General features: G+C 34.5%; 1 protein-coding gene across 4 annotated transcripts in view; it reads right to left on the bottom strand.

Annotated features, from left to right (window-relative positions):
• Positions 1 to 367: 367 nt before the first annotated feature.
• The window catches only part of TWIST1 (twist family bHLH transcription factor 1), an 80,251-nt gene continuing 54,760 nt past the window's right edge, over positions 368 to 25,858 (bottom strand). For 2 of the 4 annotated variants that reach the window (XR_004682027.1, XR_004682024.1), the window contains 2 exons: positions 24,658 to 24,772; positions 368 to 559 (listed from right to left, as the gene is read on the bottom strand). The gene's annotated coding sequence lies outside the window, so the exon portion shown is untranslated. The remainder of the gene's footprint in view (positions 560 to 24,657; positions 24,773 to 25,858) is intronic. The other 2 variants (XR_004682025.1, XR_004682026.1) reach the window with 1 other exon arrangement.

Consider the following 25,858-nt stretch of genomic DNA (forward strand, 5'->3'; position numbering starts at 1 on the left):
AAGTCCAAATGCCAAAGGAACCTCATACTGTATGTAATGGTGCAATATTTTATGTCACAGTTTTTGAAAAAAATAACCCTATTTCCCTAACATCCCTCTGTGTATTCTCACACATGGGAGATTTGCAATTGTATTTGAGGATGAGGTCTCCCGTCCCCCTCATACATCCCTTGCCCTGATGATAAGAGTTTCAAGCATATGTTCCACCGAGGATGGTCTTAATTTTTTCCAAATCTCTCAAGAACTTAGTTCTCACTTTTCAACTTATTTCCTCCATCACATCCTTTCTTCTTACCTTTCATTATTCCTTCCTTATAGAAAAGCTAAAGATTACCCACAATCTCCCCAATTACTCAGGACCTTTGAGTATTTCATTTATTTTATTTTATTTTTTACTTTTCAGGTTAACACAGTTGCTTGGCATGATGTGTTCTTTTAGCGGTGACAGCACTGAGGTGAAGCAATATTACTGAATTTTCTAGATCTTCAAAATGTGTTAATGAAGGCATTGCCTATTTGAAGTCACCTTGAATTGTGTTAACCTTGAAGTTGTGCCTTCCTGTGGAAAAAACACAAAAACACAAATTTAACCTTTACACATGTTGCCTTAATGTCAAAGGCTAAAAATAAAGGACATTTATTTCTGAGATTAAAAGTGATTTACTAAATAGAACTACGTTATGCCCCTACCTCCCAAAATTTTATTTCAGTGTATAACTCAAACACCTAAAGACATTGATGTAGAATACCTCGCAGTATTTAATATCTGACAATGCTTTTTGAAAGAGTTGATGTTTCTTTTTATATATTTTCCTAACTCAAAGGATATATTAAAGCCATAAGTGAAGATTGTCATGCTTTTATTCAGAAATCTGAAGGAAACTTTAATTAAAACAAGGTTTTAGGGAAGGCCGTGATATGAAAGATATAGAACAATATGGTTTTAGTTAAAGAGGACTCTAACCTGTAAATCAAAGATGAAAGATCTCACTCAAGTAGAATTATATAACTCCCTTTTGTTATATAGTCAGACCATATTTTTCATGCATTTAGTTTTTTTAGGATTACCGTTTTAATTTTAAAGACTTTTATTACATATACAAAAATGGCTCAATACTTAGTTTAACATCTTAGAAATTTGAGACACCCTTTGAAATAGGAAATCTGAAATAGAATGTAACTCAGTATTAGGTAAAAATTAGTTTTATTACATAAGGGTAAGGTCAATCTAGATTCACAATAGTAATGAATTTTTGAAAAAATTAATATTTTCAGAGAAATTCATGCCAATCATATTTGCTAGCTCTTGCTATTTTCTGTAATTGTTTGAGGAGATTTACTTACAGAAAACCAAATCGTGGAGCCGAAGGGGAAAAAAAGACACCCCCCCCTTAACAAGGAAAGTTGTATCATATTTTAATTGGAAACGTAATTGTGACTTTTAAAAATCAACTTCATAGTAACAAATCTCTGTTATTACTTTCAGTCTTCCCAGGTATTTTTTTAGATATTGAATAATAAAATGAAACAGTATAGTGCAATCATACTAATTTACTGAAGTTTCCTATAAGAATTTTGCCACATACCTGCTATACACAGCCATCAAACTGATAAAGCCAAATCACTAGGACATCTCCATGGTTGTTTAGATTTAAAACAGACACATTAATGAGTTAATCACACATCCTCCCATGTGATACTGTACCAAATTGGTTGCAGTTAGGGTCTTTAGGATACACGGAGAGGCAGATAAACTATGGAGAGGATTAATCACAGCTGAATGTAGTTGTAAGAACAGAATGCCAGTGCTTTTTGATTATACCGTTACAAGCTGTAGTATAGCCCTCAGGGACAGAATGGAGGCTTTTGGAGAATATCAACGCTTCTTTTGAAATAGACCAGCACTTTTTAAAAGGGTGGTTTCACTTGGTAATAGTTTTCTTCACTTACACATTTAATTTTTATTACTCATAATAGTGGGAGGTTATTAGAACTCCTCTCTAAACATTATCAATAATAGATCTTTCTGATCCATACTTTGAAGGTTAAATACATTAGCTTTCTCACAGTCTCATAGCTCATACATGATGAATAAAAATGATGACTTTTTAGAAATCAATTAATAAACAATCCTAGGGCTTTAATAAGTTTTGATAATAAGTACAAAAAAATTAATTTTCTCAATTTATAATATAGTACAATCCGGAGTTGCATATAAAATTGAAAAACAGACAATTTTATTAGGATAATAAGTAAAATGGACTTCAAATGGTAATTGAGGCTATTTAGTTATTGCTTAGTAAACAGGAAGAACATTTTGAGATGAAATATTTTAAAACATTTTTAACAAATTTACAACATCGATATTAGAGATAGAAATCCACTTTTGGAGAAAACAGAGATACTCATGAAAAACTATTACAAATCACACTTTCCATTACCAATCACAAGAATTGAAATCTTGCCTTCAGTTTTGACTATAACCCTTTGCAAAACTTCCACATACTCACTGAGGATAGCAGAGGTGCCTGGCTGGCTCAGATAGTAGAGTGTGCAAATCTTGATCTTGGGGTTGTAAGTTCAAGCTCCAACTGGGTGTAAAGATTACTTAAAACTTAAAAAAAAAAAACAAAAAAAAAAACATGGTGGGTTTGGAAGCAGGACGTTTCCTCATACAATTTCAGAAACTATAGGGCTGGTCTCTCCTAAAAGTTTAGTACTGTTTTATTTCCAAAGGTCATTCATAAAGCTTTGTGGATATACTGGGTTTCTTCACAGACTCCATGTGGAAGTAAAATAGAATGAACATGTGGAAAGTCTCCTGGGAGAAAATTTCTCTTCAATCGGCACTTTTATACTTATTTTTTATGCAAGCATCTATGTTTAGGATGGTTTATTTAAATATTTCTTGCTGTTTTTCTTTTGAAAGTTTACACTCAATTTGTCTCAGTGAAAGTATTAAATGTCTAATAGCCACAAAACAAACAAACCAAAGGTTTCTGTCTTAAAAGCAAATCATTCTGAGCTTGAAATAATCACTCTGTCAGAATTTGACATTGTCATTTCTAGCAGCATCTATCTTAACATTCTTTTCCCACGTCAGGAATGAAATCACTTGACTTGCTGAGGAAATTAAAAAAAAAAAAAGAAGAAGAAGAAGAAGTAGGGAACAACACCTGTTCAACTCTTCCATAAAGAGGGCATTTTCACCTCCAAAAGAAATGAAAACCAGATGATCTAAGCTAAGAAATGGAGGCATTTTATTGTTGTCTTCAAAACTGATCATCAACATGGTCATGATCTTCATCAGGTATCTCTTCTGTTCCCAGAGGACACAATTATATTTTGGTCTCCAGCAGTATTTTATACTATTTACTGACTTTTGAATGAAGTATTATGAGTATTACATCACCTGAATCAACACCATCACTAAAATATGTAAGTGCCCATGTGTGGCTTCTTTTCCTAGTCATATTTACATTGAAAATCATAGCTCTTGCCTCCTTGCTTTTACTCCATCAAACCCTTCATGAAACAAAGCAGGCTTGTCATGTGGTCCAGAGTATAAATTTTTTAGATGAACATGGTATACTCATACAGGACTCTAGAACTTGATTTCTCCAAATCAGCTGCAGTCTATTTTTTTTTCTTTTATGAAATACATGGCTGGTTTTATATAATGGTTTATGCAACAACTGAGTCAGTTATAATATGCTGGAAATAGCTGGGTCAGACAATTTAAACTTAGACTCTTGATCTGGGGTTTTTTGGACTTGATCTCAGTAAGAGAGTAATAGGGGTGTAACAATTTCTCAAACCATCTTCATTCTCAAACTGGAACTTCTAGCAAATACGTGGTGAATTCACTATACAGTGCCAGTCTTTCTAAACAATAATTTATTTTCCACCTTTCTCTCCTTCCCTTGTCCAACTGCAAATACCAAGTTGCCATATCTAAACTATCAGAGTAATTTCTTAAATCTCTATATTTCCTAAGTAGAAACAACCTTGGCAACTTATTTTATGAACACTACTAGGTAATATTTTGATTCATACCAATTGATATAAACTCTAGTAGATACTCTATCTTCCTTTTTATCTCTTCCTTCTCAAGAACCACTTGACTTTTTTTACTATTCTTATTTTAAAAGATAGATCCAGGGCGCCTGGGTGGCTCAGTTGGTTAAGCGACTGCCTTTGGCTCAGGTCATGATCCTGGAGTCCCTGGATTGAGTCCCGCATTGGGCTCCCTGCTCGGCAGGGAGTCTGCTTCTCCCTCTGACCCTCCCCCCTCTCATGCTCTCTATCTCATTCTCTCTCTCAAATAAATAAATAAAATCTTAAAAAAAAAAAAATAAAAAATAAAATGAAAGATAGATCCAGTTATTGTCTTTGGCCTACAAGTTTAGACCTGATACTTTGTTTTATTAATACAGAATTTTTCTTTTGGTCTCAAATACAGTTTTCCACCATTCTTGGTACTGCCAATTGTGTTGTACTATCATAACATAAAGAAGATTGTACATATACTTTTCTTGCCCTTTGGATGATGCCTTTGTGAGTCAAACTCAGAAGCATAAACTCTAACCTGAAGAAAAAATGGCAGAAGAGTAATTTTAAATCAATGTAATTTGGAAATAAGATATTATTTCCAGACTATTCAAAGAAAATTGTGGAGTTCTTTTATTTTTCTGTTTGGGCCTTAGGCACATTAGAGGCAAATGTTGCAACATCAAATAAAATAAGGAGGGTCAAATGTTTTGTGGGACAATGTAGTCATGTCCTTTAGGCTTAATTTCAGTGCCCTTTCTTAGAGTTGGCATTTTATGACACTTGATATCTTGCAGCAATTTCAGGCTATTGCTTTTATTAACTTAAAATTGAGTAGAAACAAAGTAAAAGGACAACTTAGGAATTAGGAATTCTGAGATCTGAGGAGGAATCACACTTTCTTGGGGATGAAAAAATTGTTTTTAGATAAAAATCTACATATTTTCTAAATTTTAAGATTCTCAAACTTTTTCTGGATGAGCAATGTCAGCGTCTGTCTCCACAACAGCTGGGTTATATGAAATTGCCCTTTCGGTGGTTGCTAGGCATAAGAAGCATTCTGTTACAAGTGAATGATCATTTTGTAGATTATAGTCTCATCAGTTTGTGTCATTTGAAAGCAAATATCCTGATATTTTTAAACAAGGCAGGCAGGGCAGGCAGGAAACCAATATTTATTATTCTCATGATTAAACACTTTAGACCAGGCTTGTTGATGTGTATGCCAATAATCTGGAGTTTCTGGCTTTGTGTAAAATTAAAATGTCTTTTCTATTGTGGTCTGATCTCTGTTTCTGTAATAAGATAAGTTTGTTGTCCTCTGTGCACCAGTGGTTTTGCCCTTAATTTTTTTGGCTAGCATTCACCAAAAATCTGTCATCCAGAGCTGCTGAGAAAAATACATGTTGCCAAACTTCTTTTCTTAAAATTGTGCTGCCAGTGTTTTCCCAGATGTGAAAAATAATTATCTAATAAAGGATTAATACCTAATAACAATACCATTGTTGAACATGCTCATGGAATGTTTACCTTCTTTCTGATTCCTTTTTTGTATTTGGAAATATTAAATGGCTAATTCAATGGTGTGTTCCAAGTTTTTGTCAATGTTGTTAATGTTGTGATTCTCCTTCAAAGAGGATGAAAGATCCCCCTTTGTCTTGTGTTTTCTACTGAATTAGATTTTCCTCTAGTCCTAGTGTGAATAAAAGCTGTTTGAAATAAAAGTGTTATTATTTGTCTACCTCCTTGGTGTTCACCATTAGACTCTGAGTACTAGGTATTTGACAAGTATTTGTTTTGTTTTGTTTTGTTTTTTAAAGATTTTATTTATTTATTCATGAGAGACAGAGAGAGAGAGAGAGGCAGAGGGAGAAGCAGGCTCCCCGCAGAGCAGGGAGCCCGTGCGGGACTCGATCCCAGGACCCTGGGATCATGACCTGAGCCGAAGGCAGACGCTTAACGATCTGAGCCACCCAGGCGCCCGACAAGTATTTGTTGAATAAATAAAATATTAATTATAAATTACTCTGACATATACTGTTCCACTTTCAAAAACTGAAAGGATTATTTGCAAATAAATCCCCTTTATAATGTGAGAATTAACAAAAGAAGAAAAGTCAGTTAAGACAGAGTTGTTCTTTGAATGTAATGTGCTGGTCAGGATAAAGAGTAGTAGCTAACACTGGTTAAGCCCAAACTCGTGCCTGTTACTCTACTGTACTGAGCACTGTACCAGAATTATACTATTCATCACATGACCTCTACATCATGTATCATTACTCCCCTTTACAGATGAGGCATGGAGACTGAAAAAGATTAACTCATTTACTCATCCATTGTTAAAGATAGTAAGAGATAGGCTTAAATCCTTATCTGCATCTATCTAGCTCTAAAGTCTGTCCTCTCTCCAAATGGCAACATGATATGGCAAAGATGGCATACTAAAGGCATTTTTTTACTATGAATCTATGACTAACGTTCAGAATAGACTATATACTCAGTCTCTGCTAACCTTATGATTTTATTAAATTATCATTTTAAATGGATTTGGTAATTGTGGCTAGGTTTGTACAGTAAGTACAAGTTACAAAACAGTTTTTTCCCCCTATTTCAACATCTTTCTTTAATCTAGCCAATAACCCTAAGATGTCTTTGGAATACATATTTCAGAAACTCTTGAAATCTATTCCAAGACCAATACTTATTTTTGTATATAACCCCCTGCAATGTTTAACAGTCTAAAACATAACTGTTTCCGGGGCGCCTGGGTGGCTCAGTCGTTAAGCGTCTGCCTTTGGCTCAGGTCATGATCCCAGGGTCCGGGATCAAGCCCTGCATTGGGCTTCCGGCTCTGCGGGAGCCTCTTCTCCCTTTCCCATTCCCCCTGCTTGTGTTCCTCCTCTCGCTGTGTCTCTCTCTGTCAAATAAATAAATAAAATCTTTAAAAAAATAAATAAATAAAACATAACTGTTTCCAGTGGACAATGGCTTGGATTCCTTCTGGGAAAAGATAGTAATATTTTGTCTAACAGAAAGTAAACTTGAGATGGAGTGGGTGGGTAGAGTCAGTTTCAATGATAAACACCTTTGGTTTAATCAGATTTATCAAATGGCAAATGTTACTTCATGGTTCTTTGTTTCTTTTAAGTTTCCATGGTGAAAAAAGAGCAATTGAAAATGTGGAGTATAAGTAAAAAAATGAGAATGAGTGTATTATTTTTAAGAACTAGTTTGTAGTTAAAAATAGAAGACTCAAGAATTTCTTTTACTACTTACACTTTTGGAATTATTTGACTCAAAGTACTTCCAAATATTGCAATTACTCCTCAGCTTTGTAATATCAATATCAATTCCCATGGTGCTTCCAGTTGACCATAAATGGATGATTCCCCACATATCCTAATAAGTACTTTGGAAAAGACTGATAGTTGCTCTTTCAAATGTCATAAGAATAGGGGAACAAGATTCAGAGAAGGAGGTGAATGAATTCCCATTTTTAATATTTAAAAAAGCTAGAGATAAAATAAAGATTGCATTTACCTTAGATCAAGTCAAATTTTTTGAGTCCTTACTATATTTAGAAAAGGCACTATTAACTTACTATTGAAAGCTATATAGTACATGTAAAATTTGATAGAGTCCCACATACATTTTTTTGCCTTTTCCCCAAAAAGTAATCATTCCAAAAGACTAAGATGTAAAAACTTAAGATGTGATAAAGCATATCAATTTAATGATGTAATAAATATTTTTGATAAATTAATTATACATTTATGAAGATTTGATTAGATATGAAGACTTTATATCCATTGTAAATGAGGTTTTTCCCTTAAGAATCTATTTTTAGTGTGCTCTTTTTTTCTCTATTGCTAAACATTTATTTTAGTTGTTTATTTTTAAAATAAATATATTAATAGTTATTAAACCCTTAGTCTGGGCTCTAATTTAAATCTCAAAATGCTCCCTTGAGAGGAATAATTTAATAGATAAGGAAATTGAGGCTTAACTGCCAGAAAAAAAGCCTATCTTCTTTACTGCTATCCAAACGATTATATTCAATGTAACCAGCATTCACTGAATGCCTACAATATGTTACATGTATTTAGTAATTGTTCTCATAATAGCATGGAGAATAACAAGAAAATTGGCAATATGACTGTATAAAAGAAATGAAAGTTTCATGAGAAATCCCTCTTATATAGCTACAAAAGAAATACTACCAAAGAATAGATTTGGATTTAGAATTGTGTGATACTAAGGCTTTAAACAAAGTGTGACCTTTCTCCATCAAATTATGACATAGAGGCAGACACAGAATACATAGGAGAAATATTTATTCTCTAAATTACATGTAATTGCATTCACAGGAAGATTTGGGCAAAGATCCATCAAAAGAGTCGATATGATTTAGGGCGTTTATTAATGTCCCTTTCATCCCTAATGTCTACCATCCCTAATGTCAATATTCAATTAAAAGTATATAATGTTGAGAATCAGAAAAAGATTAAATTTGTAGAGACCCTAAAAATCCCCTTAGAAATTGCTTTCTAAATTGTAAACATTTGCATTTTTGTTTTCTTTTTTTTATATCAGTTAATTATAATTTCTGTGCATCAAGTCCCATATAATCATGTTCTTCAATAACCATTTCTGCTTTATTTCATTTGCCCTTTAATGAAACATAATTTCCAACCTCTTTTACTTTTTAAAGCAGTGATCTTGATAAACGGTACTCTCAGTTCTTTCATCAGACCCCAAATCCTGATAGGCTGTACCACTCTCATCAGACAGACTGTATTTATAGAGGGTCTCTGTGCCATTAAACTTGCTGCCACTTTGAAGTTTTAATTTTCCCAGTTTAAAATTCAGCCCAGGGGTGCCTGGGTGGCTCAGATGGTTAAGCGTCTGCCTTCGGCTCAGGTCATGATCCCAGGGTCCTGGGATCAAGCCCCGCATCAGGCTCCCGGCTCAGCAGGGAGTCTGCTTCTCCCTCCGCCTCTCTCCCTGCTCATGCTCTCTCTCTCTCTCTGTATCTCTGTGTCTCAAATGAGTAAAATCTTTAAAAAAATAAGTAAAATAAAATAAAATTCAGCCCATACTTAACTAAATGCATTCTTCTTTTTTTATGGTTATATGTATGTCTCTCTCAAGAGCAATCCCACACAGTCAAAAATGGTGCTTTGCAATTAGTGAATATTATAAAAGGATTGCTAGATATAAGGAAATAGTCCCTTCTTGTCACTACTCTTTTAAGCTCAATGGAAAATGAATGGAAAACTATATAGAGCCCCATACTATAAACTGTGTTATAAAATCACTGTCCTTTCTGTTGAGATCAAGCCAAGTCAGATATATAGAGCTTTAAGAAACAATTTTAAAAGCAGCCAAGTATATGAATCTTGTTTACTCTCAAGTTTGGTTGATGTATTCGCAGAGAAGAAAATGCAGAACTGAAAATCCAGACTTTTGGTCTCCAGGCCCATTTCTACCATAAACTAGCTTGTGATATTGGGTAAATTCATTATCTTCTCATGGCCTTAATTTATTTTTTCCCTTTAATGCTTTGAAAGTTAAACATTATACTTCTGTTGTCTTAGGAAAATTATGTTATACTTCTATTATTTTAGTGGTTACTTATATTATTGAAATGCCCACTTGACTTAATATTACTTAATCTTAATCCATCTCTACTTTCCCCTTACAGAATATAAGAGCCTTAAATTGCACTGATTCCTATATACACTATTTTATTTTATGTCTTATTATGTCTCATTTGTGTCTTATTATTTCACTTTGTTTTTGAACCTTGATTTTATTTATAACAATATTGCTTTAATACAGTGATTATTAATATTTTCTATTTGTGACAACAATAATAATAGTAAGTCAATAATTATTGAGATTTCATTATGTTTGCCAAATTTCTTGCTCAATAATTTTGCTTGCACCCCATTTTTTTCTTCCTTCAGACTTGGAGTGATTAATGTTCTCCTACTTTCTCTTCTGAAATGTATTTTTTTGGCCTCACTCTTAAATAATATGTTGGCTGAGTATAAAATTCTAGGTTGCAAATTATATTTTTCTCAGCACAATGATAACATCATTTTATTGTAGTCTTACCTCTACTTTAGCTACCAACATGTCTGTAATTGTCTAATTATTTTTCCTTTGAAAATAATCTCTTTTTTCCCTCTAGATCTATTAAGATCATCTCTGTAAGAAGGTGTGATCTTTGTGTTTATCCTGCAAGAGACTTGTAGTTCTTAAATCTGAAAATTAAATTTTCTTCTTTCTGAGTACTCTAAGTTATTTATGATTGAGAGTAGCCCCCTCAATCTTCTATTTCCTTCTTCTCTCTCATTGGATGTAGCTCTTATTAGACCCATATTGATAGGCCTCACTGTACTTTTTGTCCATAAACTTGCCTTTTACATTTTCCATCACATTGTCTTTTTATGCTGCCCTCCGCAAATCATTCAGGTCTAATTTTATGCATTTCCATCCTATGAAGTTTAACTTTCAGAGACCACATTATTCATTTTAAAAGACGTACTCACTTTTTTTTTCAATATTCCATTGTTCTGGTTTCTTGTTTTCTTATTGCTCAGACTTCTTGTTTTACATTTTAATTATTTTCTACACATTTAATTTATAGTGTCTATCAGAGTTCTCTATGATCTCAAGTACTCAGGCATTGTTTAAATTGGTTTATTTATTCTTTTGAAAATGTTTTATTGTGAATTCATGTTCAGTGGGCTTTTACCTGTGGAAATTCCATGTTACCTGGATTGAGGACATATCCCTCTTGAGCAGTTTTGGATTTTCTTCTGGCATGGATCTCAGGGGTTTTACTATGTAGGACTATTTTGATACTCATTTTGCTGCTTGTAGGTTCACTGACCTAATAACTAATATGAATTTAAATCTCAAATCTATGTGCAAGCTTACCAATCATCAGGAGAAACTTTTTTTCCCACTCAGTGTCCACAAAGAAATTACAGCTTCCTTGTCATTCTGTTGTCCATGGCCAAATGTATTTTTTAGTCTACTCTACCACTTAGTGGGTCACCCTTTCAAGGATCCTCTCTAATTGTGACCATATGAGTGCAGGATGGGTTTCTCAGTTCCAATTTTTTGCCTCAGGAAGTCCCAAGTGTTCATCTCTGCATAGGTATTAAAACATAAGCCCTTGCGTAACTTACACTGGCAAATCCCTATGACCCTATCTCAAGCCCATGGCAGCATCAGCTCTCTCACCTGCCACTCTTATTTTCAGCGCCTTCTTCCTTATTGGTACTTGGAGGTTTTGCTGGCTTTGGTGAATTTATCTATACATTTAAAAGAATTTTTCATCTGGTTTTTCTTTATCTTTATGGCAGAAGTGCTATGGTTTAACTGGTCCTTTCACACCAACAGTACTGAAAGTGGTCTCAGGCTCTTTCTGTGAAATGAGAGCCCTGGATATCTAATCTCTACAGTTCTGTTTAGCTCCAGTATTCCATGAATTCTTCATATGCACAAAATTGATGTTTAGTTTCTGAAACTGCTGGTCTTCTACTGCTTAAGAGAGCTCCTCACTCTGGGTAATTAGAGTTACTGCCATAAGCATTTTTCACAAACCTAAAATGATAAGAGTTTGCAGACTACCTCAAGAGAGAAAAAGAAGTTAGAAGCACTTATGCTATCTGCAGAGATTTAATTACTCCTAATTATTTGCTGTTCCTACGCTCTGAAAACTACCTGACAATGCAGTGCTGGTAGTCCATTTTTGAGTTGTACGTGCTTAATCTCACTGTTGGTAGCAAATTTGAAGAGGATGGAATAGTAGTGAGTTCCACTTGTCTGAACCTTAGAAGTGAGGATAGGGTTACATGGACATCATTTTCTTGTCTCTCAAAACATGACAGGGAAATAGATATCCGCCACATGTCAGAGAGTGAAAGATTTGGGCTAATGCTTGGCAGGAACATACATAGCTGAGGTTTCATTTCTTTGCTCTCTAGTACATACTGTGGGCATGTTAAAGTTCAGGCTTCACATTCCTTTCTGGTGAAAAAGGGATTTAATAAATATGCTACATGTTCTTCTAGATGCTAAATGGCATGCATCTTCCTCTCATTTTGGCTACCTTGAATACCTTGGATATATTGTACATGGGTATCTTTCCAACTAAAAAGTACTTACTGAGAAGGAAGAGAAATCATTGCTGTGGGACAAAAACATTTTCCCTCAAAAAAGAATGTACAAGCACACAAAAAAGATGTGGGATTTTTATGAATCATATCCTGTAATTTTTCACTTTTTTCCAGCTACCTCCTTCTTAGAACAGAATCCAAGAAAACCAAAGAAAACTATTTGTACTGTGAGCAAAAATTTTGCCAAATTGAATTACATAATTCATCTAGCAGATTTGATGAGTTCCTGGATGCAATTTGCAAATTTGCATTTTGGGCACAAGGAAATAATGCATTTGTTATATATGAGAAAACACAGTGCTTATTACAAAACCATATTTTGTAACTGCTCAGGAATGTCTCTGTATATATGTATAGTATATATACTTAGGCATGAAACTTGGCTATTTATCATGTATACTTCAGGATATTTGACAGTGAACATGATTAACTATGGAATCAAATTTATGAATTATTAGAAATTAAGCATTTTTATAAAATCATGATTAAAATATTAATTATATTAATTAACTATGATCAACTTTCAAAACTTTGGAAAGGAATATATTCACTGTGATGAATATTTGGATTCAGTGTACATTATCCCTTATTTCTCAAGATTAACATTCTCAATTATGGAGAGGAGGGTTAGTATCAGCGCAAGATGTTGGACTAGGAAGCTCCTGGGCTTCATTCTCTTTACCGAATTATCTAATAAACATCCTCAAACTGACTAAAATAACTTCATAGGTACTCTGGAAAACAGCTAAAGATTACAACAACTAAGCCAGTGCCCAATCAAGAAAAAAGCCACAGAATGGTAGTAAATTTCCTGGTGCTTCTATTCACCTTTGCCTCAGCCCCTTCACATCCTTGCACAATTCTCTGCAGGTCAGGAGGAAGTGGCTTGTCTTAGTCTGCTCAGACTGCTATAACAAAATACTATAGACTGGGTGGCTTAAAAAACAGACATTTATTTCTCACAATTCTGGAGGCTGAGAAGTCTGAGAACAGGTCACCAGAATAATTGGGTTTTGTTTAGGTCCTTCTTCCTGACTTGAAGGTGGCTGCCTTCTTACTATATCCTCATACGATGGATAGAGGAAGCTCTGCTGTTTCTTCTTTTTCTTAAAAGAGCACTAATTCTCGTTAAGCCTCTGCCTTCGGCTCAGGTCATGATCCCAGGGTCCTGGGATCGAGCCCCACATGGGGCTCCCTGCTCAGTGGGAAGCCTGCTTCTCCCTCTCCCACTCTCCCTGCTTGTGTTCCCTCTCTCACTGTGTCTCTCTCTGTCAAATAAATAAAATCTTTAAAAAAAAAAAAAAGCACTAATTCTATCATGAAGTCTCCACCTATATGACCTATATAATCTAAACCTAATTACCTCCCAAAAGTTCCAACTCCTAACACCATGCTTTGGGGGTTAGGAATTCAACATATGAATTAGGGAGAGGGGCACATTCAGTCCATAACAGGGCCAATTCCTAGTTCCCTCCCTTGGGCTGGAAAGAGCACAGTGGAAATTGTAAAGTTCTGGCAATGTAAAAGGATTAAACTCCCCAATCAAAAGATATACATTGGTGGAATGGGTTAAAAAAAAAACAGGATCCAGCTATGAGCTGTCTATAAGAGACACATTTTATTTTATTTAAAAAAAAATTAGTTGAAGTATAGTTGACACACAATGTTACATTAGTTTTAGGTGTACAACATAGTGATTTGACAAGTTTATGCTATGCTTATCACAAGTGTAGCTACCATCTGTTACCATATAACACTATTATACCATTGACTAAATTCCCTACACTGTACCTTTCACCCCCATGACTTTTTAATCTCTCACCCCCCACCACTTCACTCATTTTGCCCATCCCCACAACCCTCACCCCATGGCAGCCATCAGTTTGTTCTCTGTATTTATGGGTCTGTTTCTGCTTTTTGTTTTTTGTTTTTTAGATTTTATATATAAGTGAAATCATATGGTATTTGTCTTCCTCGGACTGATTTCATCTGGTATAATACCCTCTAGGTCCATCAATGTCACAAATGGACTGAGTAATATTTTTATGACTGAGTAATTTTCCACCATATATATATATATATATATATATATATATATATATATGGAAATATATATATATATATACACACACACATATATGATATATATATATACACACACATATATGATATATATATCATCCTTTTATGACTGAGTAATATTCCATTATATATAGATCACATCTTTATTCATCTACCTATGGACACTTGGGGTGGTTTCATATCTTGGCTGTTGTAAATAATGCTGCAATAAACATAAGGATGCATTTATCTTTTCAAATTAGTGTTTTTGTTTTCTTTGGGTAAATACCCAGTAGTGGAATTACTGGATCATGTGGTATTTCCATTTTTAATTTTTTGAGGAACCTCCATACTGTTTTCCACAGTGGCTGTATCAATTTGCAATCCCACCAATAGTGCACAAGCCATTTCTTTTTCTCTACATCCTCTCCAACACTTGTTATTTCTTGTCTTTTTGATTCTAGCCATCCTGACAGGTGTAAGGTGACATCTTATTGTGCTTTTGATTTTCATATCCCTGGTGATTACTGTGCTGAGCATCTTTTCATGTGTCTGTTGGCCATCTGAATGTCTTCTTTGGAAAAATGTCTATTCAGGTCCTCTGCCCATTTTTTAATCAGATTATTTGTGGTTTTTTGGCTTTTAGTTGGATAGGTATTTTTATATATTTTGGATATTAACCCTTTATCTGATATATCATTTATGAATATCTTCTCCCATTCAGTAGGATGTCTTTTCACTTTGTGGAAGATTTCCTTATGCAAAAGTTTTTTATTCTGGTGTAGTCCCAATAGTTTATTTTTTCTTTTGTTTTCCTTGCCTAAAGAGACATATCTAGAAAAATGTTGCTAAGATCATTGTCGAAGAAATTACTGCCTTTCTTCTAGTAGTCTTATAGTTTCAAGTCTCACTTTTAGGTCTTTAATCCATTTTGAGTTTATTTTTGTGTATAGTCTAAGAAAGTGGTCCAGTTTCATTCTTTTGCATATAGCTGCACAGTTTTCCCAAAACTATTTATTGAAAAGCCTACCTTTTCTGCATTGTATATTCTTGCCTCCTTTCTCATAGACTAATTGACCATATAAGCATGGATTTATTTCTGGGCTTTTTATTCTGTTCCATTGATCTATGCATCTGTTTTTTGTGCCAGTACCATACTGTTTTGATTACTACAGCTTTGTAGTCTATCTTGAAATCTGAGATTGTGATACCTCCAGCTTTATTCTTTCTCAAGATTGCTTTGGCTATTTAGGGACTTTTGTGGTTCCATACAAATTTTAGTATTATTTATTCTAGTTCTATGGAAAACACTGTTGATATTTGAATAGGGATTGCATTGAATGTGTACATTGCTTTGGGTTGTATGGACATTTTAACAATATTAATTCTTTCAATCCATGAGCATGAAATATCTTTCCATTTGTTTGTGTCATCTTCAACTAAAGGGACACATTTTAGATTTAAGGACACACATAGGCTGAAAGTGAAATGATAGGAAAAGATATCTCATGTAAATAGCAACCTAAAGAGGGCAGAGATGGCTATATCTTTATCAGAAAAAAATAGAGTTTAAGTCAAAAAGTGTCACAAGACAAAGAACATTATATACTGATAAAGTGGTCAATTCACCTGGAAGATATAACAATTACAAATATCATGCATGAAACATCAGAGCATGTAAATATATAAAGCAAAAATAACATGAAAACTTATGGGATGCAGTTAAAGCAGAGCTAAAAGGGAAATTTATAGTTTAAATATTTCCATTAAAAAGGAAGAAAGGTCTTAGGGCACCTGGATGGCTCAGTCAGTTAAGCGTCCGACTCTTGGTTTCAGCTCAGGTCATGATCTTGCAGTCATGGGATGGAGCCCCATGTTGGGCCCTGAACTCAGTGAGGAGTCTGCTTCCGATTCTCTCTCCCTCTCCCTCCCACTCACGGACACTCTCTCTCTCTCAAATAAATTAATTAAATCTTTAAAAAAAAAGAAGAAAGTCTGAAATCAACAACTTAACTTTATACCTTAAGGAACAAAAAGTAAAAGAAGAACAAACTAAATCCAAAGCTTGCAGAAAGAAGGAAATAATAAAGATAAGAGCAGAGATAAATAGAAGAGAGAATAGGAAAACAATAGAGAAACATGATCAAACATGATTTATTCTTTGAAAAAATCAACAAAATTGATAAACCTTAACATAGATTGACTAAGGAAAAAAGAGAGAAGACCCAAAAAAACTAAAATCAGAAAAGAAGAAGGGATACTACTACCAATTTTATAGAAGTAAAAAGGATTATAACAGAGTATTGTGAACAACTGTACTCAAACAAATTGGATAGCCTATAAGTAATGGAGACGATTCTAAAAATACAATGTATCAAGACTGAATCATGAAGAAATAGAAAATCTGAATAGGCCTATAACTAATAAGGAGAGTGAATCAACAATCAGAACCCTTCTAACAATAAGGTGTTCTACCCAAGAACAAATGGCTACAGTAATGAATTATAACAAACATTTAAAGAACACCTCTCCTTCTCTGTCTCTTCCAAACCAATGAAGGGGAGGGAGCACTTCCTAACTCATTTTGTGAGGCCAGCATCAGCCTGATATCAAAGCCAGACAAAGATGCTAAAAGGAAACTATGAACAAATATTCCCTTTGAATATTGACGTAAAAATCTTCAACAAAATATTAGCAAACAAAATTCAACAGCATTAAAAGGATTATACATTATGACCAAGTGGGATCTATTCCTGGAATACAAGGATAGTTTAACTTACAAAAATCAACCAATGTATTATACCACATTAACCACATGAAAAGAAAACCCACATGTTCATCTCTATTCATATAGAAAATGAAGTTGACAAAATTCAACATCCTTCACAATAAAATTTTAACAAACTAGGAAGAGAAGTGACCTACTTCAACATAATAAAGACCATATTTGAAAACCAACAGCCAACATCATATTGGCATTAGTCACTAGGTTTCTCCAGAAAAACAGAACCTATAGGATATATACATATAAAAATATTATAAATAATTTACTGACAGGATTGTGGAAGCTGACAAACCCCGAGATCTGCATTTGGCAAGCTGGAGTCCTAAGAGAGACAATGGTGTTATTCCAGTGTAAGAGGTAGTAGGTTCTAAACCCAGAAAAAGCCAATGTTTCAGCTTAGGTCTGAAGGCAGGGAAAAACTGATGTCCCCATATGAAGGCAGTGAGGCAGAAGAAATGCCCCTCATTCATGGGAGGGTCAGCATTTTTGTTCTAGTTAGGCTTTCAACTGATTTGATAAGGCCCACCCAAATTAGGGAGGACAACCTGAGTTTTTCAGTCTATTGATTCATGTGTTAATTAGAAACATCCTCACAAACACTCCAGAATAATGATTGACAAAATGTCTAGGCACCATGTAGCCCAGTCAAGATGACACATAAAATTAATCACCACATTATTCAGTAGTTAAAGACTGAAAGCTTTTCTTCTTAAATCAGGAACAAAGATACCCACTATCACCACTTTGATTCAACATTTTATTGGAAATACTAGCCACAGCAATTAGGCAAGAAAAAGAAATAAAGACACCCAGATTGGAAAGGAAGATATTAAAATTATATCTGGTCACTGATGACATGATCTTATATGCAGAAAACCCTAAAGGTTCCACAATATCTGTTAGACCTAATAAGCAAATTTAGCACAGATAAAGGACAAACAAAAATCAGTTGTGTTATATACGCTAACAATGAACAATTTAAAACAACATTTTAAAAAATAATTTTACTTACAAGAGCATCAGAAAGAATAAAATGCATAGGAATAAACTTAACCAAGAAAATGAAAGATTTGTGTACACTGAAAACTACCAAACATTTCTGGAAGGAATTAATGAACACACAAATAAAATGTTCTAGGAAAGGAAAGACAGCCAGTGTTCATGGATTGGACTTAATATTTTGTTAAGATGTCAATAATACCTACAGCAATCTACACATTCAATGCAATTCCTATCAAGTCCTAATGATTTTTTTACAGAAAAATCCATCCTGAAATTCCTTTGGAATTTCAGGGGATCTTGAATAGACAAAACTATCTTGGAAAAGAAAAAAGTTGAAAGTTTAACATTTTCTGAAATCAAAACTTACTACAAAGTTATGGTAATTAAAACACTGTGGTATAGGCATGATATCAGACATATAGATCAATGGAAGAGGACAGTGAGCCCAGAACTAAATCTGCATATATTTGGACAATTGATCTTTGACAAGGGTATAAGACCATTCAACAGAGAAGGGATAATATTTCCAACAAAAGGTACCAGGAAAATTGGATAGCCACGGTATGGTGACTAATGTAACATAATAAAAAAAAATTAAATGCTAGAAAGTAACACACGATTATTAGCTTCAATTTACCTTATAGAATGTGGCTGAATCAAATAAACATGTGCTACCAAAATGAAAAAAATAAAAAATAAATAAAGTTGGACCCTTACCATACATCATATATGAAAATAAACTCAAAATGGATAAAGACCTAAAAATAAGAGCTTAACCTATAAAACTCTTAGAAGAGAACAAAAGGAAAACCTTTGTAATGTTGGATTTGACAATGATTTATTGGATATGGTACTAAAATCACAGACAACAAGAGAAAAAATTGTTAAGATGAACTTTATCAAAATTAAAAACTTTTGCTCATCAAGGGACATTATCAGCAGAGTAAAAAAACAAAACAAAACAAAAAAACACCATGGAATGGGAGAAAACATCTGCAACTTGTGTATCTGATATGGAACTAATATCCAGAATAAAGTATCCCACAACTCAAGAACCAAAAAACAAACAAACAACCTGATTTTAAAATGGGCGAAAGACTTGAACAGACATTTCTCTGAAGAAGATATACAAATGACCAATAAGCACATGGAAGATGTTGAACATCACTAGTCATCAGAGAAATGCAAATGAAAACCAAGAAGAGATGCTACTTCACACCCATTAGGATGGCTGTTATAAAAAAAACCCAAACAGATAATAACAAGAGTTGGCAAGGATGAGGAGAAATTGGAAGCCTTGTGCATTACTGATGGGAATGTAAAATAGTACCGCCACTATGGAAAACAGTTTGGCAATTCTTCAAAAATTAAACATAGAATTATCAGATGATACAGTAATTCCACTTCTGCGTATATACCCAGGAGAATTGAAAGGTCTCAAAGAGATACTGGTACACCCATGTTCATAGACACATTATTCGCAACAGCCAAAAGGTGGAAGAAACCCAAGTGTCCATTGCCAGAAAATGGATAAGCAAAACGTTGTATAGCCATACAATAGACTATAATTCAGCCTAAAAGAAATGAAATTTTGACACATGCTACAATGTGGATGAAACCTGAAGACATTTTGCTAAGTGAAATAAGCCAGTCACAAAAAGACAAATATATGATCCCATATATGAGGTTCCTAGAGTGGTCAAATTCTTAGAGACAAAGGTAGAATGGTGGTTTCCAGGGGCTGGAGAGAGGGCTAAGTTAGTGTTGAGAGGGTACAGGTTTCAGCTGGAGAAGGTAAAAAAATTCTGGAGGTGGACAGTGGTGGTGGTTGCATGACAATGTGAATACTCTTAATGTCACAGAACTATACACTTAAAAGTTGTTAAAGTGGTAAATTTTAGATCGTATATATTTTATCACAATATAAACATATTCTAAATTTCTCCTAAAACTTTTGGGAAAATTTCAGAGATGAAGAACTCTTTACAATGAGTGAGAAACTGTGGGTGGACACATTTGGAAGAAACTTGGCAGCAATAGCTCATTAACATAATAATTAACTTTTGGCTTCACTCTTCCAAGTGAATTTCATGTCCATATGTAAGATGCTGGACTAAGAGTTCTGAAGGTGATAGTGTAAATATTTTATTTCCAGTATTCACGAAAAACAATATTATTGTTTATTGCACCGCTGTTTTACACAAAATGCATATAAACATTACAAAGTTCTTTGTACATAACGCTGTGAAAATAAATAAAGCAAGCATCCTTCTAGTGTAGTGTGGTGCTTGACATTAGGCTTTTTGATTATAGTATTTAAATGCTAAACATTAAGCATTTGATTGCTGAAGCACCCATTGCAAAAGATACCTATCTTAAATAGACGTATTGCCAGCTGTATGACACAGCTACTAACAAAACAACCAGATAACGAATTAGCTCCCCACCCCCTCCCTGCCCTGAAGGTCCTTTCACAAAACCCTGGCAACCTAGACCACTTGAGTGACCTCATTTCTTCCTTCCTGCTCCCCAATTTCTGCTCTCGTGCTTTAGTCAATAAAGAGTGAGCTTGCAAAAGCTTAGACATCCCAATCTCAGACCCTAATAAAAGAAGAGCCCCAAAACTGCACCCTAACTCATGACCTTGCTATATGGCCCATAGACATGCCAGGTACCCTCTCTGGAGGATAATAAATCCCTTATTCCCTTGTGAGTAATAAATCTTGTTCTTTGAAGTATCCTACTGGTTTTTGCTGAAGTATGTCCTGCAGTCATAGTAAGAAGCACAAGATTGGTCCAACCACAACATTAGCCCCAGTGGGGGTAAGTGTCTGCAAGGCTTGCTATCAATAATGGGGCCAGGAGAGTGCCTCCAACATTCCTAATCAAAAGTATCACTATCAATAGTCTGTGCCCCACACAACAATCTTTGCAAAGTCATTGGCATATCTGGTAGGAAGGACTAAGATTCCTTTTGTATTCTCAAATATATCACCAAATTTTAAACCATTTTGCTTTGCCTCAGCATTTCTCTAAACCTGGTTTCCGCATTGGAGGCTATGGTAAGGATCTGATGTTCAAGTCTGGTAAACTCTTATATAGGACTCTATGCCAAAGTCATTCCTAAACTGTATCATCAGAACTATTCAGCCCTCTGCCCTAAATTTACTTGCAATCATACAGCAGACAGTGTATTTAAAATAAGGAAAGTTTTTAACTTCATAAGGAAAAATACAAATAACCTTAAGAAAACTGTGCACTTAATTTAAACTCATCTACCCACAGGGCTATTGTGTGCAAACAGAACTTAGAAGGCAGAAATACCTAGAACACTTGAAGGAAAACACCAGGAGAGCAGGAGACACTTTAGAAAAGAAGGCTGAAAGAGCTAAGAACAAACCTGCTTTATAGCATGACTGTAGAAAAATCTTCAAAAGGAGGAGCTATATGTTACTCTTTGCTATGATTAATAACCTTTCTTCCAGTAGAAAATGGAATCTCTTTTCTTCCTGTTCACCTGCAATGAATCAAGAATTTTTAGTAGAAAAAAAAAATCCTCATACTCATCTATTCATATACAGTGGGGGAAATCTATGATCTACTGAATGATTTCATCTGAAGCCAACCACACAAAAAGAAGCAGTCTTGCTTTCCAAGGCTCTAAGAAGTTGTGAAGCCTGTGCAGATTAATGTATGATAGATATAACACCACTGCGTATTAGCTGGGGGTTTCTTTACAAAGAGCTTCTGCCCTTGGCAGTTGCCACACTGGGGTTTTCCTGCCCTTAGAAGGAAGTACTGTCCGGAATGTTAATTCGATAACTACGATTGTTGTGAGCCGAATCATATTAAGGGGTAGTCTAACTAGGCAGCTGCTTTGGAAGCCAACTATAAAAGGTACTAAAATATCACTGGAAAAAACAGTAATATGATGCCAGCTAACACAGATTTCCACATGGGATTTCTTACATAACTGGCAAAAGGTCAATTGGCCCTGATTTCCCTGAAACAGATAGCACCCCAGAGTAGAAATAAAACACACTCATTACCCTCACTCTCCTGTCTCTATTGAAAAATTTTGCCACAGATACACGTAGGTTATGTGGTGCCACTTGCTATAGGTCCTAATTCCCGCAACCAACAAAGCCATAGTTTCCTGAAGTCGGTAGCCTCAGGCCAGGTAACCAGGAACAGGTGATTTATATTTTTATTTGAACATGGAAACTATTTAATTTATCTCTGAAAAAATATATTTAGTTCAGAAAATCATTTTTTTAAAAAAGAGGAAAAATAGCATATGCCGTGGCTCTGTGGAAGCTGGGGCTGGGGCAGTTGGTGGGAAAGAAAATTTAAACATTATCTCTATCTTTAGTGAGTGTGAGTGACTGATGCTATATGATGATGAGTGATGGAAAACTTGTGAAATGAAAATGATCTCAGGAAGGGAAGAATGAAGGGGGGAAATCGGAGGGGGAGACGAACCACGAGAGACTATGGACTCTGAGAAACAAACTGAGGGTTCTAGAGGGGAGGAGGGTGGGGAATTGGGTTAGCCTGGTGATGGGTATTAAGGAGGGCACGTACTGCATGGAGCACTGGGTGTTATACACAAACAGTGAATCATGGAACACTACATCAAAAACTAATGATATACTGTATGGTGATTAACATAACATAATAAAAAAAAACCTCAAAAAAAAAAAGAAAAAAATCTCAAATATTCTCAAATTTGAAATATCGTTTTGTATTCTAAGTAATAAATTCCTAATTATGAAGATAAGATTTATTAATAGAAAATTGGTTTACCTCAAACTCCCTTAATGTTTTAAAATGTTAAATTAAAATATTAAATAAAATGCTAAATAATGTAAATCAAATAAAATATTAAAACAAAATCTTGAAATGGTTTAAATCAGTTTGAAGTGGTCCTCAGTAATTAGTATAGGACACCCCAATGTTGGTCTACTTCTGGTTGTGATAATTGATGTTTAAAACACCTTTATTAAATGCATGTTAATTCAATAATAGTATTGGAAACTAATTAGAATATGAGTAGGAAACAGATAAATAATTCACATCCTTCTTGAATATTGACTTTACTTTTTTTTTTTTTTTTTTACTTTACTATTTTGTTAGAGGTTTTGGAGTTGGGAATACAACTTTTTGCCACCAGGGGATTGTTTATCCCTACTGCCATTTCAAAGCTCAGTGGCCTTCTAAGCATACAGTACATGGATAATTCATGTTTAAGCTATGGCAAATTGATAAGAAGAAAAGGGAAAGAAATTACATAAAATTTTACATATGGAAGATAAGAAAAAAGAAGCTACAGCTTATGATTAGGTCAATAAGAATTCAGAAAATTAAGTACTACTTAATAGGGTATTAAGTATTTCTTAATAGGGGATTATTCGCTGGGTTGGACAAGGGAAAAGACATGGTCTCTATAGGACCCTGTATATATCCTTGTGTTACCTCAGAGAAAAGAGCCTATGCTTCTATGGGAAAATTCTCCAACATGCTCTCATTAGACTTTCAGGTTCTCAGATCTAGCAGGTGCTATCATAAAAGACAGATAGACATTTGAGGCACTGGCTTTAACACTGAAAGAAATTTTTTAAAAGATTTTATTTGTTTTTTTTTAGAGAGAGAGAGTGAGAGTGTGGGGAGGAGCAGAGGGAGAGGGTCAAGTAGACTCCACGGAGTGCAGAGCCCAACACAGGATTCGATCTCATGACGCTGAGATCATGACCTGAGCCAAAACCAAGAGTCGAATGCTTAATCAACTGAGGCACCCAGGTGCCCCAACACTGAAAGAAATTTGATGTTGTGGTTTGAGGATGAAAAAAGAAGAGGTAAGAAAGCATGTTGGAAGACAGGAATGACTGACAGAATGGTTGGTTACTCAGGGTGCTGGGTGGGGAAGGCAATAACTGCTGGATATGGAAGGGTTTAGAAGACCAGTTTTTGACTAGAGTAGCCCAAATTGTTAGCACTCTACCACAAAAGGATTTGCAAAGTGTTGGTTTAGAGAGGCCAACTTGGAGGAAGATGATGTCACAGAAAGGAAAGCAGTAATAACTTCTCTTGACATAATGAATGTTAGTAAAACTATACAAAAGAACTGGATTATGAACTAGGAACTCTTATCCAGAATGATGGAGACAAGTTGAAAGATTTTCAACTAGGAACACAGAAATTATATGAACATTGGGGAGAATAGGAAAGGAACATATTTTATAGAAAGGAACACATTTTATATAAAGATGTATATTTTGTCTAAGTAGTGAACATAGGGAAGCCCTGTCATACTATTCCCACATGTCTTTTCCCACATGTAATAATTAGATTTTTCAAGTTCTAGAGAAAATCCAAGCAAGCTGTCTTCCACTCTTTGGAATGTTCTGTAACTTCAAATGTTTTCCTTTCTTAATCCCTTGGAAAATTTGTATAAAAACTATAACAGATTTTACATTTTTAGCATCAAAGAGAGAAGACAATTAGCAGTTTTCAGTACTAACTTTAGTTAATAAATTTTAATAAATAACCAAATATAAAACTTACCCTCAACAACCTTTGCATAGTGTCTTATACATAGATGTTCAATAAAGCTTGGATGGTTTGTTGGTTGTCTTAGGCTCTCCTCTCAATGATCTTTTGGTGGTATTGAGTGAAATCCCTGTGGCAAGACATGATTAGTTGGGAGGGTTATTTTTACCATATTTAAAAAGCAGGCTGAGAAACTGACAGAGCTATGGGCAATGCTTATACTCTCTCAGTCACTCAATTTGAATTCCTGCAAGGCTCTCTGTGCTTCATATGTAATTCCTTTTGCTCTCTGAAGAATTTTATTTTTTCTTTTTATTTTTTATCTGTGATAAGTTTATGTGATTTGCTTTTATTGTGGCAAACAGTCATAATTTCTGCTATGCTAACTTAGAAATGAAGCTATCTGGTGACTTGTTTAATGGGCTGAGGGTGGCATCTGCTCTAGGTTTAACATGACTGCCTTAAAAATATCTTTAAAAATGGACTTTTTCTTTATAGGCAATAGCTCAGACTTTGATTTACATATATAAATTTATTTATTTTTATTTATTTGTTTTCACATTAAATTTTAAAATGCAATTTACATTACAATTGCCTTGGTAGATTATCCAAGAAAATCCCACTTTCCTCTAGCCTTTAAAACCTCCTGGAATACCCCTGCTTCCTAATGAGGTCCCCAATTTGTTGAGAAGTGTTTATTTGGTCTTAAGTTTTGTAATTACATGATAAGTGAGCAATAGGCTAATATTTAAAAAATTAGTAAGTACAGTTACAAACTTAACTGAGGCCAGAATTTCTGAAATGGATATACTATGGCTTCTCCCCACTCCTCCCACCTTAAATATTACACAGTGAATGGGAAGTTGGGGTCACTTTAGTCATTCAATAAGTCCTGAACATAGGAATACTAATAACTGAGCAATACTCACTGCAAACATTTATTGGCAGTGACAGACTCTGTGGCATTTTTGCAATTAAAGATTTTTATCCTTATAATCACACTATGATATAGGTTCCCAAAATAAATTATAATATTCCTGTTTTACAAATGAGAACACTAAGGTTTAGTTAATATGCCTCAAAGAGCCCCATAGCTAATAAATGTCAGAATTGAGAATCTAAGCCAAGGTCTTGAATACTGTACTTCATTTATACAATGGAATTGAAGCATACGTACAAATCAACTTATGAATAAATCCAAATGTCATTTAGAACA

Source organism: Mirounga leonina, unplaced genomic scaffold, assembly GCF_011800145.1.
Source record: "Mirounga leonina isolate KUSES-001 unplaced genomic scaffold, KU_Mleo_1.0 Mir_174, whole genome shotgun sequence".
Taxonomy (NCBI): Eukaryota; Metazoa; Chordata; class Mammalia; order Carnivora; family Phocidae; genus Mirounga; species Mirounga leonina.